Consider the following 13,896-nt stretch of genomic DNA (forward strand, 5'->3'; position numbering starts at 1 on the left):
GATAAGGGCCTGATAAAAGCTTTATTTAATAGAGTCTTTCGTTGAAAGTGATCTCGTACCATCACTCTGTATATTACTACTGCTCATCTGGAATTTAATGAAGTCTTTTATATCATAAAACCAAGAAGTCAATTACAATCCCACCAGGTTAACAAGCTAATGACAATCTCTTCAGGTTAACAAGCTAATGACGATCTCTCCATGTCAACAAGCCAATTACAAACCTACCATGGGGGGGGGGGATGACTGAATAGAAGGAATCTGTTACCTGCGAGCAGAAACAGAAACAGAAACACGCCATTGAGTCATTGAGTGTTGTAACATATCCCCGATTCCCCCCCCAACAGAAACATACACATGATCCAAGGATGTCAAACGTGGATGACCTCCCTTCACTTATTCCAACACTACTTCTAAATGTTGATGCTGATATGTCAGCTGTTAAAATACATGTAATGAATTGGAGTTAATATACATGCTTAATAAATCAACAAATATTAACATATGTTGGTATATTATGATCATCAACACGAAGATGGTTTCCAGTAAGTCTTCACTCTGAAAGGGAGAGCAGATAAACAAGAAAGATCATTACCATTTAATTCCATGATATAAGCACCTTAATATACCACATTTACACAGTGAAAATATATTTACAGGAAAATAGAAATGCATTGGAATATCTGGCCAAAGTAATCTGTTCAAACAGATTTTCATTAATTGTATGTATAATGCTCAGATTTATTTAAGTATTAAGTATCTGTTGAGAGGTAGACACTTAGAACTGTATATCCCGAGGTGAGGTGAGGTGAAATTGGGTTTAACGTCATGCTTGAGAATATTTCGCTCATAAGACGACGTGCATACGTGTATATGTGTGTGTGCGGCTGCTTGTACTAGCCCAGACTGAAGCTGGTTTTATAGTGCTAGCCCACTGAGATACCATGCCGCAGTGACGCATGAATACCCCACTCAGACACATTATACCGACTCCGAGCCGACCAGTCCTTGTTGTACCCATTTATGCCGAGCGCCAGGCTGGGACCAACAAGTACCATATTTTAACGTCTTTTGGTATGACGCGATCGGGGATCGAACCCGCGACCTTCCGCTCTCCGGGCAGACGCTCTAACCACTACACCACGGAGACGGTCAACGAGATAGGTACTATCACAGCTATGTTTCATCAGATGCCATACACTTGACATGAGTCATGGCTTCTGTGCAGTGTTTGACATGTCCTCTCTCCGTTTCAGCTGGCCCAGCAGTGCCTGCATGTGTTTATAGAGCTTGTCAAGGTAACACTAACTATATCCCAAACTCTCACACTGTGAGCCCTGGCATTGACTCGATAGTATACCCATTATTGTTTGTGGGTCCTCCATAAAGACAGCAAGGTGCAAGTTGGGCTTGTAGTAGCTCAGCAAGGGCTATAGTCAATGTTTATAAGTAACTGCGAGTAGTGACTCACTAGACAATGTAATATGCAAGGTACATCTTGTATTGACAATCTTTTGTCCATCATTTGCAGCCGTTTATCCGGATTGTTCCAGGCCTTGTGATCGGAGGTGAGAAGAGGAAGGCAGAGAAATCCAGGTGCTGTACTTGATACTTTGTTGGTGTAGTTACAACCAAGTGATGCAGCTATGACCCTCCTTTGAGGTGTTGCTATAGGTACTACCTAACACTTTAGCTGTAACACTCATCTGGTGGTGTTTACTACTGTGTTGTTGCTACTGTCACTTCTCAGTGTTTCAGCTGTAAAATATCTTTCTTGTTTGTACAGTAACTATCCATTGTCTCAGCTGTAAAACCCCTTTGTTGTTGCTAATGTAACTACCCATTGTCTCAGCTGTAAAACCCATCTTTTGTTGCTACTGTAACTACCCATTGTCTCACCTGTAAACCCCTTTGTTGTTGCAACTATAACTACCCATCGTCTCAGTTGGAAACCTCTTTGTTGTTGCTGCTGTAACTACCCATCATCTCACCTGTAAACCCCTTTCTTGCTGCTACTATAACTACCCATTGTCTTACCTGTAAAACCCCTTTGTTGTTGCTGCTGTAACTACCCATTGTCTCAGCTGTAAAACCCCGTTTTTATGCTACTGTAACTACCCATTGTCTCAGCTGTAAAACCCCTTTTGTTGTTACTACTATAATTACCCATTGTCTCAGCTGTAAAACCCCTTTTTGTCTTGCTACTGTAACTACCCATCGTCTCAGCTGGAAACCTCTTTGTTGTTGCTGCTGTAACTACCCATCATCTCACCTGTAAAACCCCTTTTTGTGTTGATACTGTAGCTACCCATTGTCTCACCTGTAAAACCTCTTTGTTGTTACTACTGTAACTACCCATTGTCTCAGCTGTAAAACCCCTTTGTTGTTCCTGCTCTAACCACCCATTGTCCCAGCTTTAAAACTCCTTTGTTGTTGCTGCTGTAATTACCCATTGTCTCAGCTGTAAAACCCCTTTTTGTTGCTACTGTAACTACCGATCGTCTCAGCTGGAAACCTCTTTGTTGTTGCTGCTGTAACTACCCATCATCTCACCTGTAAACCCCTTTGTTGCTGCTACTATAACTACCTATTGTCTCACCTGTAAAACCCCTTTGTTGTTGCTACTGTAACTACCCATTGTGTCAGCTGTAAAACCCCGTTTTTATGCTACTGTAACTACCCATTGTCTCAGCTGTAAAACCCCTTTGTTGTTACTACTATAACTACCCATTGTCTCAGCTGTAAAACCCCTTTTTGTGTTGCTACTGTAACTACCCATTGTCTCACCTGTAAAATCTCTTTGTTGTTGCTGCTGTAACTACCCATTGTCTCAGCTGTAAAACCCCTTTGTTGTTGCAACTCTAACTACCCATTGACTCAGCTGTAAAACCTCTTTGTTGTTACTACTGTAACTACCCATTGTCTCAGCTGTAAAACCCCTTTGTTGTTCCTGCTCTAACCACCCATTGTCCAAGCTTTAAAACTCCTTTGTTGTTGCTGCTGTAATTACCCATTGTCTCAGCTGTAAAACCCCTTTGTTGTTACTACTGTAACTACCCATTGTCTCAGCTGTAAAACCCTGTTGTTGCAACTGTAACTACCCATCGTCTCTGCTGGAAACCCCTTTGTTGTTACTGCTGCAACTACCCATTGTCTCAGCTGTAAACCCCTTTGTTGTTGCTACTGTATCTACCCATTGTCTCACCTGTAAAATCCCTTTGTTGTTGCTACAGTAACAACCCAGTTTTATCGCCGTTAAACCTGTTGTTGCTGCAATAACGTCTTGTTGTGGCAGGTGTAAAACCCTGTTGTTTTTGCTGGTTACAATCTAACACAGCAGCTGTAACCACCATCTCTCTGGTTGCAGCATACGTAAGGGCATCAACATTATGGTTTGCACACCTGGGCGACTGGTGGACCACCTGGAAAACACAGCCACTCTGAGGGTGGACAGGGTGGAATTCCTCGTGCTGGATAAGGCAGACAAGTGGGTACACAACCAGTCTGAGGGTGGACAGGGTGAAATACCTTGTGCTGGATGAGGCAGACAGGTGGGTACACAGCCAGTCTGAGGGTGGACAGGGTGGAATTCCTTGTGCTGGATGAGGCAGACGGGTGGGTACACAGCCAGTCTGAGGGTGGACAGGGTGGAGATCCTTGTGCTGGATGAGGCAGACGGGTGGGTACACAGCCAGTCTGAGGGTGGACAGGGTGGAGATCCTTGTGCTGGATGAGGCAGACAGGTGGGTACACAGCCAATCTGAGGGTTGACAGGGTGGAATGCCTTGTGCTGGATGAGGCAGACAGCTGGGTACACAGCCAGTCTGAGGGTGGACAGGGTGGAGTTCCTCGTGCTGGATGAGGCAGACAGGTGGGTACACAGCCAGTCTGAGGGTTGACAGGGTGGAATGCCTTGTGCTGGATGAGGCAGACAGCTGGGTACACAGCCAGTCTGAGGGTGGACAGGGTGGAGTTCCTTGTGCTGGATGAGGCAGACAGGTGGGTACACAGCCGGTTTGAGGGTGGACAGGGTGGAGGTCCTTGTGCTGGATGAGGCAGACAGGTTGGTACACAGCCAGTCTGAGGGTGGACAGGGTGGAATTCCTTGTGCTGGATGGGGCAGACAGTGTGGGTTTTTTTATCATATCTTTATGTTCTTGCTGTCATTTCAGACTTTGTGACCTTGGATATGAAAAACACATTGCCCAAATTGTGACAGCGTTGAACACACGGAGCAACCATGGTCGCCAGACTATCCTTCTGTCCGCCACTCTGTCTGATGGTAACTATTCCTTCACATGACAGCTCTTGTCATGTGGCAGTTATTATCCCCCACTTAGTGCAAAACGTGCGGCGGCGGATAATAATAGTACTAGGCTCCATTCGTCTGTCCGTACGTACGTATCTACGAATTGGAATATCTTAAGAACCGTTGACTAGATTCTTTTCATATTTGGTACCTAGGTTCATCACAGTATGCGAAAGGTCCAGTCAGGGTTGGTGACCTTGACCTTCATTTCAAGGTCACAAGGGGACATTAACGTTATACCCTTGTCTACGAGATATCTCAAGAACCGTTGACTGGATTTCTTCATGTTTGACACCTAGCTTCATCTAGGGAAGGTGCAGGGCCCAGTCGATTTTGGTGACCTTCACTTAATCTTCAAAGTGATGGCGACACTTTGAAGATTTTAGCATGCTAACCTGCATGCTCAGCTTGTTAGTGATATCTCAAGAACCAAAAACTGCATTTTCGTAATTACTAGTTTTGCATATTTCATACACCATGACATTCATGTCAAGGTCAAAGTGAGTCTTGAAAATATTTGTGTGTTTGAACAACTACAGAGCAAGATATCAAGAGAGGTTGATTGGTCATGCTTTTTGTTGTCATTTAACTTCATCTTAAACTTTCATTACTTTTTAAGTTTGTTTTGATCATTTGGGGCGGGGGATTATGTCACCTTTGTGACAATGCTTGTTCTTTGTGGGATACAACATATTTTATAATTGGGATTACACTATCTTAGAAAACTACAAATTGTATTACTTTTTTTGGGTCGAATTTCATCTGGGATTCGAACCCACATGCTCAGACTCAGGTACCAAATCGACAGCACACAAAATCATGGAAGTCGGGCAACTGGTAGTCTAGACTGCAGACTTTGTGTACCCCGGTGATAAGTGTAAATTGGCATGGCTCCCTCGTCCGAAAGCTATGATTACACAATGCCATTAAGAAAGTGGTCAAAGGCAATGCTGGCGATTTGGTGCCTGAGTCTGAGGGTGTAGGTTCGAATTCCGGATGGGACTCGACCCCAAAAAGTAATAGAATTTGTAATTTGCTAAGAAAGTGTAATCCCATATACAACATGTGTTAATTTGACCACTTTCTAAATGGCATTGTAATCACTTTGTGGGATAGCATGTTGTGTTTCTGTTTGCAGGTGTTGAGAAGGATGGCAGGAATGTCGCTGGGTGATCCAAAGCACATCTTCCTGTCTGAGACACCTAGTTTGGCAATGTCTTCTTCAACCAGTGCAGAAAGCCAGGACAAGTCAGGAGACTCTGCCAACACGTTCACTGTTCCCAAGAACCTCCAGCAGTATTTTGTCATCACTCCCAGCAAACTTAAGTTGGTCACACTGGCCGCCTTCATCCTGGGCAAGGTGACCACTGTTACATCACTTAGTGCAGTGTATGAAATATCAGTGGTTGTGCACACCACAGCATATAATAGACAGCATATAATATACTCTGTACCCATGTCCGTGACTGCTCCTTTATCTTTTTCCTATGACTGTTCCAGTGACTCATAGACCCGTGAAGATCCGGGGAAGAATAGGTCTTCAGCAACCCATGTGCTTGCCATAAAAAGGCAACTATCTTGTCGTAAGAGGCGACTAACGGGATCGGGTGGTCAGTTTCGCTGACTTGGTTGACACATGTCATCGGTTCCCAATTGCGCAGATCGATGCTCATGCTGTTGATCCCTGGATTGTCTGGTCCAGACTCGATTATTTACAGACCGCCGCCATATAGCTGGAATATTGCTGAGTGCGGCGTAAAACTAAACTCACTCACTCATATGTTCCACTTACTGTGACTGTATGTTCACTTTGACTGTATGTTCCTACAACTGTGGCTATATATTCCTGTGACTGTATATTCCTGTGACTGTGACTGTCTATCCCTGTGACTGTCTTTTCCTGTGACTGTCTGTTCCTGTGACTGTGACCGTGACTGGTGTTTCTCTGACTGTTCCTGTCTGTACCTGTTTGTGTAGGTTCCTTTACCTGTTTGTGTCTGTTCCTGTGAATGTTTTTTCTTGTTCCTGCTTGTGTCTGTTCCTGTACCTGTTTGTGTCTGTTCCTGTACCTGGGATTGTCTGTTCCTGTGACTGTCTGTTACTGTAGTTGTGACTCTCTGTTCCTGTGACTGTGACTGACTCTTGCTGTACTTGTGACTGTTCCTGTACCTGTCTGTTCCTGTACTTGTGACTGTCTGTTCCTGTACCTGTGACTGTCTGTTCCTGTGACTGTCTGTACCTGTTATTGTCTATTTCTGTACTTGTGACTGTCTGTTCCGGTACCTGTGACTGTCTGTTCCTGTAACTGTCTATCCCTGTACTTGTGACAGTCCGTTCCTATGAATGTCCGTTCCTGTAACTGTGACTGTCTGTTCCTGTACCTGTCTGTTCCTGTGACTGTCTGTTCCTGTACTTGTACCTGTCTGTTCTTGTGACTGTCTGTTCCACTACCTGGTACTGTTTGTTTCTGTGCTTGTGACTGTCTGTTCCCGTACCTGTGACTCTGTTCCTGTACTTGTGACTGTCTCTTCCTGTGACTGTCTGTTCCGGTGATTGTCTGTACCTGTGATTGTCTGTTCCCATGACTGTCTGTACCTGTGATTGTCTATTCCTGTACTTGTGACTGTCTGTTCCTGTACTTGTGACTGTCCGTTCCTGAGAGTGTATGTTCCTGTACCAGTGGCCCAAAAGAGAAGTGGAACCTATAGAACGTCTTTCAGAGTAAATCTATATCACGATATGCATTATCCCACGGTTGGACGGGAGGCCGCAGTTTACCCCGTGTCAAACTCAAACAACCATTACACAAGGAGGCCTGGAGAAAGCACCAACTCCCGATATGCTAACTCCAATACTTGTGATGGATTGCTTCTGACTGATAAACCCCTTGGCCTACACAGCACATAAACTCTATGGAGTGGAGCGGTCCCGAATTAATGTGGTTTTCAGCCGCAACTTTTGTCAAAACAGGACCCAGTTTAGCAAGTAAGTCCCGCCTCCCCACGATTTCTCAGAAGGCCCCAGTGAATTGACGTGAGGTGAGGTCAAATTGGGTTTAACGTCGTGCTTGAGAATATTTCACTCATATCACGACCCCAGTGAATTGAAGTCTAAGACCTCAATCTGGACAGTCTATGGCTTTAAACATCCCCCTGACACACGCTGGAAGGCAGTGAAAGGGAAGACAGCCCGGTGCTCAACTTGTTTAACGTTCAGTACCAATCAATCATCCAAAGATGAGAAAGGAACCAAGGAGAGGAACGCTTCGAAAACCTTACAGATAATCGGAAATTGCTCAGGGAGTAGAGGTCAACAAGTGGAATGTCGACCACCTCTGCACAGGTTCAAGACTGGCCTCAAAGTTGCTGCGCTAGCACCATTGAACCAAACTGGTGAAGACCCTACATATCAGTGATAGACAGTCTCGGAGAGAGTGATAGGCGAAGACCGTATCCGACTTCCAGACACACCCCGGCTACTGCTAGTGTTGGGAATTGGTTAAAATCTCATAATTGATGATTGCAATCATCGAAGGTAATTGGTTAGCGTCATTTATCAAATTTTCCTGGTTGTTTGTTTACTTCACAAAAAAAGAAAGAAGAAACATGTAGTTCTTTCGTGTGTTTCTTGCATATTGCACGAAATGCATTTGCAAATTTCACATCTTTAAAGGATGACTAGTATGTTAGGAACATAAATTTACTGGAGTCTTTTAAGATAAATTCAGTCATGACTTCGAACGAGCTTGTAGCACTAATGAAATGTAACAGACAAAACCAACCTTGTGAAAAGTATTGTTAATGCAAATATGTGTTCAAAAATTGTTTGAGTTCAATTATGAGAAAACATGATCGATTGCTTGGTCGTATAGTCATTGCGACCAATCTTCGATTATTTCAATTAATCAGACCACCACTACCTTCTGCTGAGGGTTGGCAGTAGTAGGCGGTGGAAGATCAGCGTAGGCATAGGCACGAAGGATGTTTGACCTCATCCAAAATGCGAAGGTGGTATGTGAGACTGCTGCAGATGAGGCTGTAGAAAGAGGGATGAACAGTCTCTTACGTAGCCTATGACGTTCACTGGAGGCGGCAAGATACACCCATAAAGCCCAGACAGGGCATAGGGAGAGATCCTCAGTGTCGTCAATTAGGCATGACCAAAAGCAGTGTCATCTGCTGTGTCGTTCGTAGCTTGAAAAGTATTCGAGGGAGTAACGCCAGTGGTGGAAAAGCATGTGTTGAGGCCTTCCCAAGGTATCGCCATTGTTCTCATGCCAGAGGATCCGGAATCGGGGAAACAAACTTCGGAAGCTGAGCATTTAACCGGTTTGTGAAGAGATCCACTGTCGGGCTCGACATTGGAAAACAGTGAGTCTGGAAGATCTGTGGATGCAACTTCCACTCTGTCGGGGATGGTCGAGCTGATCGGGACAGTGAATCGGCTATGATGATCTTTATCCCTGGAATGTGATTTGCCCTGACCGTGATGTTCAATGAGTCCAAAGGCTGAAGAACTGTGGAGTGCCTAGTGAAGTAGCTGTGGAGAACCCACGGATCCCATCTGGTTGATATACATCACGACCGTGGCGTTGACCGACCGAATAAGAAAGCAGGTTGACTGAAGAAGATGCTGCCAATGAGATACCGCCTGAATGATTGCCATGAACTCCATGACGATCTGAGGGAGACCACAGCCTTGCCACTTGAAGATCGAGTAGGTGAGCTCCCCACCTGTGTAGAGAGGCATCTACGAACAGATGATGCACTGGAGCAAACGACCTGAAAAAGATTCCGCCACAAACATTTGATTCGTCCAACCGCCATTGAAGATGGGGATGAAGCTCCGTGGGGATATGAAATTAGCGTGTGGGGATCGCTGATTCTCATGTGCGGATACAGAAACAATTGTAGTGGCCATAGTTGAAGCTGTCCCCTGAGAGTGAGCCCTTCATCCGACATCAGCAAACCAAGAAGTTCTTGCATGTCTAGGCTGACCATGAAGTCACCCGGCTTGATGATGAAGTGCCACCTAGACCATTTGGAAGTGGGGAGGTTGTTGGGGGTAAGTTGCGTTGAATATCTTCATGTTGAAGATTACAGGCAGTTTGTCCAAGTCTTTCTTGAGATCCAGAAACATCCAAGAGTAAAATCCCCGAACATCGTGAGCCGGGCCTAGATATTCAACCGCAAGCTTCTGTAGCAACGTGTCGATTGTTGTTCTCAGGATGGATGACTGGGATGCAGGATATGTCCTTTGAACCGGTTGAAGCGTCAATGAAGGAGCACCGACCAGAGGAATCTGAAATCTCGGGGAAAGAGTTGACTGAACGAAGGGGTCTTCCAGTATCGTCCAGTTGAGTGCATAATCTCCAAGTCTTCCGCCGACTGGTGAGTCTACCACTGGCACAACTGGAGGCGAGAGTTCCCAGTCATGCAGCAATGTCACAGAGTCACTGCTTCGACGATCCCGACACAGGGGGCTGTACGGTCCTGGCCGAGCCACGAGAGCTTGCGAAATAGTGTTGCTGTCGTCTGGGACGTCCATGAGAGAATAATCGAGCACCCAAAGGGGGCTGAAGACGTGGAGCGTAAATTTGAATTGCTCGCAACGCATTGTTGCAACGAGTCCTCTACCTGCATACTAGTGGTGGTACGATTAATTGAAATAATTGAAGATTGGTCGTAGTGACTAAATGACCAAGCAATCAATCAATCATAATTTCTCATAATTCAACACAAACAATTCTGGAACACTTGTTTTCATTAACAATATTTTTCACAAGGTTAGTTTTGTCTGTTACATTTCGTAAGCACTACAAGCTCGTGTCAAGTGAAGTTCCTAACATACTGGTCATCCTTTAAAGATGTGAATTTTTGCCCCCAAAAAACCCAAAGAGCTACATATTTTTTCCTTATTTTTATGTGCATTAACAAATCTCATAAATGGCGCTAACCACTTACGTTCGATAATTGATCGGTAGTAATGAACCAATCATCAATTATGAGATTTTAACCAATTCCCAACACTACTGCATACGCTGAAACTTCAGGAGTTGAACTGAAACCTGAAGTTGTGTATCTTGCACGACTTTAGTAGCTACGTCTTTGGTGGCCCCATTAAAGAGTGTGCATCCAGACCAGGACTGGTGAAACAGGTCAGTTTTAGACCCATCCTCCAACCATGACAGATTCAAAGGTCCCCTACACCTGAGAGCCGTCAGGTAGGAGAAAAAGTGAGCAAACTGATCCAATACTTACGCTTGATCCAGTACTGTCAGGAACTGCTCCTGCATCAGAACCATGGCTCCTCTAATGTAGGCCTGTTCAGGCAACAACGCATGCGCAACTGGCTGTAAGGATCACAATAAAGGGAGAAAGGATCTTGCGTACTTACGAATCCCTATTTTCTACTGGAAGTGGGGTGTACGTATGTTGTTTGGTCCCTAACAAAGCAAGTTCAGTTGAGTGATACATGGTCAAGGCGGGAAGGTGATGAACCAAAAATGCCCTGGTCGCATGTCGAAAGTGGAAAGCGGATCTGACGGACACCTACTCCTGGGTAAGTTCAAGTTATCCACAGTCCACGTCAGCAGTTGGAGTGTCTCCTCTGCATCTGAGGTAGACAGACACTCTGAATGAGGAGAAGGCATGGCAGAAGTGAGTGCTCCATCCAATGAAGGACCCGACGATGGTTCATGCAAACCCGGTGGAGTAGCAGTCGCTTGGGGAGGCTACTGCTCAAACAATTGAGTCAAAGTCGAAAGGCTGGGAATCAGCACTGTCTCTAGAAGGATCCCGACCTAAGGCAGAGGCTACTGCTCAAACAACTGAGTCAAAGACGAAAGGCTGGGTACCAGCACTGTCTCTAGAAGGATCCCAACCTAAGGCAGAGGCTACTGCTCAAACAACTAAGTCAAAGTCGAAAGGCTGGGAATCAGCACTGTTTCTAGAAGGATCCCGACCTAAGGCAGAGGCTACTGCTCAAACAATTGACTCAAAGTCCAAAGGCCGGGAATCAGCACTGTCTCTAGAAGGATCCCGACCTAAGGCAGAGGCTACTGCTCAAAAACAACTGAGTCAAAGGCGAAAGGCTGGGAACCAGCACTGTCTCTAGAAGGATCCCAAGAAACCAGAATAATCGGACGGGAGGATGTAGACTAAACCGTCACAGGAGCTGAACCCGGCTGACGTAGATGGGAGTGATGTCACACCTGGCCGGAGAGGGACTGTCACCTTGACAGGCCTGCTGAATCCATAGATACTGTTGACCTGGCAGTAGTAATGGAGATTGCTGAATGATCAGGAAGCGCCGTGTTGTATTGGAGCGCCGTACTGGTATGGAACATTGAACCAAAGTAAAGTGGCGCACTGGTCTGAAGCGCTGAACCATAGTGAAACGGCGCACAAGTCTCAAGTGCTGGTGCTAGAGGCACAGGGGCTTGTATTGCTGAAAATAATACGTCCTGGGTCCTACAAGCGTACACTGATATCCATATACATATAAGGAAGAAACTTCCTTATATGTATATGAATATCGAGTACGCAAGGATGCCAATTACAACAATACAACCTAATAACTAGAAAGGATGTCTGTAGACAAGCTCACACTACAATAAGTGACTATAGACATGTTTATTGCTGAGCCAGAAAAGAGAGATACACAGCCAGTAGGTGCTGACATTGCCGCGGGGTGTTTCAGAAATTGGCACTAAAACAGTCGGTCGGGACTGCGATCGCGATGTATGAAGCACAAACAAACGAGGGGGGGAGTCAGTCTGTCTCAACACTGGACTTAATGTCTGGGGCCTGAATAAACGACTTAAACTCGCTGAGGTAGGAATCCGACACAGCATCAAGAAATCACTACGTCCGGTGATGAACGGCAAGCTGTTCAGAAGGCCTCCGACGGCCACTGTCTGCCGCTCGTCGTGTGCCCACTCTACGATAAACTGCCAATATATGAGCAACGGCTAGACCAGTCATACATTCAACACACAGTGTGTGAGGATCAGCGGCAGACAAATTACTTCTGCATTTGTCACAGTGTTTTCTCTTACTGGAAGATTGGTTACTTTCCCCCGTGCTGAAAAATACGAGACGATTGCAGACGGAGCATAACACACGTCCACCTCTGTAGGCAACAAGAAAGAGAATGACAGCAGTGGGACGTCACGTGACCATCTGAGAGCCTAGCTTCACAAAGATGATTGACAGGTCCAGCTATAGGAACAGTGGGAGCAATCGGGTGGGAGAGAGGCCAGAAGATTTGATTCAACTTAACCTACAGGACATATCCACGCCATAGTCGAAGTGAGAGAGTAATGCATACCGTGAGAAAGGATAAGTTTAAAATTATTCATTTTCTAAATCTATACACAATCCATACAACTTGGTTCCAAAATAGTATTTCCCCAAACTAGAATATCCCCTACTTTTTCAAAAAGTGTATGATGCCTAGCTGTGAATATATCCGACGTTTGTTAAGGTAGGACACCTCGTCTTAGGGGATGATGAATGGTTCCTGGACTGACTGACTGAGTTTAGGTTTACGCCGCTTTTAGCAATATTCCAGCAATATCACGGCGGGGGACACCAGAAATAGGCTTAACACATTGTGCCCATGTGGGGAATCGAACCCGGGCCTTCGGCGTGACGAGCCAACGCTTTAACTACTAGGCTACCCCACCGCCCCAATGGTTCCTGGAGGACTAGTGTCAGAAACTGCTTGGCTACATGGGAACGTTTATTGCGATACAGTCTGTCATCGGTATCTCCTGGAAACTTGACAGGATTTGGGTTAATCATATTCCTGGAACCACACATTCTGGATAGGTGTAGTTGAATAGGTGACAAACAATTTAAACTTTCATAGTGTATAATTCTAATGCAACAATAAGAAATATTTTACAAAAAGAACCTTCTCCAAGAGTGATCACTATGTTCAACAACAGCAATATTGACCACCAGAAATTAGGAAGCAACAGTGAGTGTGTATTTAGTGTTATGCCGCTTATAGCAATATTCCAGCAATATCACAGTGAGGTACACCAGTAATGGGCTTAACACATTGTGCCCATGTAGGGAATCGAACCCGGGTCTTTAGTGTGACAAGTGGATGCTTTAACCATCAGCCTACCCTACCTCCCAGGGCAGCAACAGCAATATTCACCACCAGCAATTCCCATGTTGAGGAATATTCATCACCAGCATGTTGGGGAACCATTATGTTCACAGACTCATCAAAGCACTATTTCCCTCAGCAATCACTATCTTCATAAATGCAGCACCAGCCCCAACTACAGAGCACAGACAAAACAATACAGACAAAGCTGTCACAGACAGGAATGTTTCCTTGTGGGGATCACAGGGCCAAAGTCTTTCAAGAACTGATGATGATATGACGTAAAGACAATATCATGCTTTAGAACTATATTACATAAATCTGAATCTGTATGCTGAAGTGGATAAAAAGATGGATCATGTCATTGTTGGAACCCAGCTGTACTGATAAGAGACTTGCACACAGTCTACATGTATACTGAGCCAGGCGAGTCGGACCGGCCCCCTACCCGGATGTGCCTGCCT

This window comes from Haliotis rubra, unplaced genomic scaffold (assembly GCF_003918875.1).
Source record: "Haliotis rubra isolate DU_JTF1 unplaced genomic scaffold, ASM391887v1 Scf814, whole genome shotgun sequence".
Lineage (NCBI taxonomy): Eukaryota > Metazoa > Mollusca > Gastropoda > Lepetellida > Haliotidae > Haliotis > Haliotis rubra.